At 44.1% G+C, this 4801-nt stretch overlaps 1 protein-coding gene across 1 annotated transcript in view; it reads right to left on the reverse strand.

Moving 5' to 3' along the window:
• The window catches only part of Hhat (hedgehog acyltransferase), a 245988-nt gene that overhangs the window by 49676 nt on the left and 191511 nt on the right, over positions 1-4801 (reverse strand). The gene's annotated exons all lie outside the window — the stretch shown is intronic.

Genomic DNA, 4801 nt, shown 5'->3' on the forward strand with positions numbered 1-4801 from the left:
GCTGGGGCCCCGCCGCCCCTATTACTACACACTCTCTCTCACACACACACACACACACTCACATATACACATGCTCACACACATACACACACTCACCATACACACACACTCACACACATACACACACTCACACACATACACACACTCACCATACACACATACACACATATACACACTCACACTCATACACTTACACTCTCACATACGCTCACTCTCTCTCTCACACACACATACTCAGACACATACACTCACATACTCACACACACTCACACACACACACACTCACCATACACACACACTCACACACATACACACACACACACACTCACCATACACACATATACACACACAAATACACACTCACCATACACACATACACACACATATACACACTCACACTCATACACTTACACTCTCACATACACTCACTCTCTCTCACACACACACATACTCAGACACATACACTCACACACACTCACACATACACATGCTCACACACATACACACACTCACCATACACACATACACACACTCACCATACACACATACACACACATATACACACTCACACTCATACACTTACACTCTCACATACGCTCACTCTCTCTCTCACACTCACATACTCACACACACTCACACACACACACTCACACACACTCACACACACACTCCCCTCATGCAGTGGTGCTCTCCAGGCAGCCCTTGTTCTCCTGGCTCTTGTTTCCAGTCTCAGCGCAGCGTTAGCTCAGGACAGCAGGAGTGCTCCTCAGGCCTGGCTTTCCACCGTTAACTGCGCCACCCGGAACAAGTCAGCGCCTCTCTGACTCATTTCGCAGCTGTATCTGATGAACATAATTCCGACAAATCAAACAGCCATCTTCAGGTGTGTCTCCTACCAACAGGACCCAGCACCCACCTTTATGCTGGACCTAACTTCAGCTTGTGACGCCAATAGTTTGCTTGTGTAAGGAATGACCACACTGCAGAGTAGAGAAAACTCATCCTGTCTTACAATCGGAGAAGCAGAAGAGCAGAGACCCAGTCACAGGTCCCAGTAAAGACTGACCAGTCAACACGGGCCTTCACACACAGTTCTCCCACTCCGAGCCTTCCGGCTGCCCTGCACTTTATATCTGCATGGCGGGATGCACCTCTCTAGGCTGCAACCCCCGAGACCTTTTTCTCTTTAGTGTCAGCTACAAAGCAGATTGTCAAAATAGTCTGTTCACCAGATGCTTTGCACACAGTTTTTCTAACGAAGGTTGGCACACTCTGTCGGTCAGCTCTCCCTCATCGTGACAACGTACCTGAGATGAACAACTTAAACCACAGTGTGGTTTATATTCACTCATTGTTTACCCATTGCTTTGGGCCAGAGCAAGGCAGAGCGGAATGAGAGCGTGTGCCTGGGTAGGCTGCCTACTCTATGGTAGCAGGAAACAGAGCGGGGTGAGGCAGGAGATACAACACAGCCCCCAGGAAACAGAGGGGGGTGAGGCAGGAGATACCACACAGCCCCCAAGGACTGACTCCCAGTGGGTCCTGTCTCTAAGGACATTTCCATCACAGCCTATAAGCCCACACACTGTGAACCAGAATCGGTGAGTTAATCTGTGGAGGAGGTCAGAGCCTTGGTGATCCAGTCCCATCCACGAGGACACACCTCCAGGAACAGTGCTGCCATGGGAACCAAGTCTTTGTGGGGCATTTCAGCTCCAAACCAAGAAAGTCGCCAAACACTGATTCCAGAAGCAGAACTGTAAGGCTGATACTCACACTGGAATCTGAAAAGGGGACTCAGTTACCCCAGAGATCCAGCAAATCTTCCTAGAAGATGACAGGAAAGAACAATGACTGCCTTAATAAAAACGAACAGGTCCTGAGGTCAGACCCGGTACACAGGATTTCAGTCAGACGGCAAGAATGAATTCAGAAGCTCTACTGTATAGCAAATAGGGAATTTAGTAATGCATGTTATTGAATTTAACAAAATTATTAAATAATTTAAATCAAATCATTAAATAATGTATATTGTTATTTTTTGAAGATTTATTTATTTTTATTTATGTATATGAGTGTTTTGCCAATATGTATGTATATGTACCATGTGCACACCTGGTGCCCATGGAGACCAGAAAAGGCCATTGGCTCCCCTGGAATTGGAGTTATGGACAGTTTTGAGCTGTCATGTGGGTGCTGGGAACTGAACCCGGGTCCTCTGCAATAGCAACCAGTGCTCTTAATCACTGAGCCATCTTTCCAGCTCCAACATATTGTATTATTGAAAACTGTATTAGAAAGCAGATTTTTGGGTATTCTCACTAGAGGAAAAATCACTTTTTAGAAAAAAAAAAGATTATGCTCCTATGAACCAACTTAACCACTCCACAACATGTTAAAAGTTGAAAATGTAAATTACATGGTAAATACACAAAATTTTCGTTTCTATTTAAAAATGTATAAATTAACTAATAGGCCTCATGCCTATATCTGGAAAGGAAGAAGTAAAATAATCTCGATTCACAACATGAGAATATAGTTTTTAGGAAAAGCAAAAGAACTCATTGAAAGAAATGAATAATTCTGCAAATTTTTAGGATTACAAAATTAACATGCAAAATTTTTTTAAATACTATACCGTTTTTATATACTGTCAAGAATCTTAAAGGAAGTTAAGGAGCTAGGAGGTGGCTCAGTGGGTAAAATGCTCGCTATGTGAGCCTAAGGACCTGGAGTTGGGGCCCCAGGAAGCGTAGGAAGCTGGACACGGTAGCACACATCTCCCTATACTGCCATACCAGATGAGGGGAGAGATGGGAGACTCCCCGGAAGCTTGCAGGCCAGTCAGCCTGGTACACACAGTGACAAACAACAAGATAGCCTGTCTCAAGCAAGGCAGCAGGCAAGGGCCAACACCTTAGGCTGTCTGACCTCCAAAGTGCACCACGGAAGGCGAACACACATACAAGATAATAGAATTTTAAAGAAATTAAGAAAACTTACATTAAGTAGCACAAAAAGAATTAAATACGTAAGACTAAACTTAGGCAAGAAGACAAAATTCTTACACACTGAAACTGCTAAACATTGCTGCAAGAAGACATAAATGACAGAGGCATCCTGTATTCAGAGACCCAGAGGCTGATGTGGCTCAGCAACAATGTTACAGTTACCTACAGGTTCTGCTCAGAGCCTACCAAAGTCCCAACCCCTTCTTTGCGGAGGAGTCCCATCCCAAATTCATATGGAATTTAAAGGACCCCAGACAACCAGAGCAGCCCTGGAACACAAGAGCGGACCTAAACATTTCCCGATTTCAAAACTTACTACAAACCCTCAACAGCCACTGGCCTAGAGATTGACATGTGAGCTGATGGAACAGAATAGAAATCCCAGGCATAAATCCATGTGTGAAGTTACGTCGCGGTCAGCTTGGGTTTCCAGATGAAGAAATGGTGCCTTTTCAACATGTTTCTCGGGAGCCTGCGTGTCCACACACATAAGGATGGAGCTGGACCCTTACACAGTATCAAAAATGCATCCACAAATGGATCAAAGATCTAGAGATAAGGACTAAAGTTTAAAATTCTTCATAGAAAGAAAACCATATTCCTAGCATAGGGGTTTACAGTAGCTTCTGATCACGGCTGTAGTCAGAGCAGGCCTCCCACACAAGAGTCTTTGAGAGACCATTCAGAACCACACCGTAATATTCACCAGGTGACAGCTTCAAAAGCAAGAGCATATGGCTTTCAGTCACACTGAAATTTTAAAAAATCATTTGGGATTTACCGAAAACACAAGCAATGCAAGGAAAAATAGCGAAGCTGGGCTTTGCAGAGCCTGTCTTGTGTTATAGGGCGCTACCGGCAACGAATAGCCATCCAGCAATACAAAATACCCATAGCCATGTGTCAGGGATTATTAATGCTCAGAATATGTAAAGAACTGCTACAATTCAACAACAACAAAAACCAAAACTCTCTGAAAAATGGATAGAACCCAATTGGCCTGTATCCCGACTATAACTACTAATGTCCACTAACCAGATGATGTCGTTCACTGTTAATAATCATGGGAAAGTACAAATGAAAACCAGGAGACATTGATTCATAGTTTCTAAGGTGCATATTTTAAAAAGGAAGAAGAAGAAAGGGCTGAGGAGATGACTCGATGGCTAAGTGCCCACCATGCAAGCTTGATGACTTGAGTTTGATTTCCCAGACCCCATGTCAAGCTGGGTCCGCGGGTGTGTGTTTGCTATATCCTGCCCTGCCATAGGTCAAAGAATATTTTATCCACCAACCAATAAAAGCAACACATATTTGCAGCATACAGAAGGGCATCCCCATCATCTAACACTCTCTTCAGGCTTCTGGGGACATCTGCACACTGCACTCATATGGTTCATAGAACTCTTACATAGGCATACAGAGACACATAAAATAGCTTAAACTTTAAAAAGACAAAAAAAAAACAGAAGCTAACCTTCTACTATACACCGCCTGAAAAAAATACAAATTAAGAAGCATAAATGAGGAGCAGAAGAAGGGAGAACATGAGCAAAGAAGTCAGGACCATGAGGGGTGCGCCCACCCACTGAGACAGTGGGGCTGATCTATTGGGAGCTCACCAAGGCCAACTGGACTGTGACTGAAAAAGCATGGAATAAAACTGGACTCTCTGAACATGGCGAACAATGAGGGCTGATGGGAAGCCAAGGACAATGGCACAGGGTTTTGATCCTACTTAATGTGCTGGCTTTGTGGGAGCCTAGCCAGTTTGGATGTTCACCTTCCTA

The sequence above is a fragment of the Microtus ochrogaster genome, chromosome 6, assembly GCF_000317375.1.
Source record: "Microtus ochrogaster isolate Prairie Vole_2 chromosome 6, MicOch1.0, whole genome shotgun sequence".
Lineage (NCBI taxonomy): Eukaryota > Metazoa > Chordata > Mammalia > Rodentia > Cricetidae > Microtus > Microtus ochrogaster.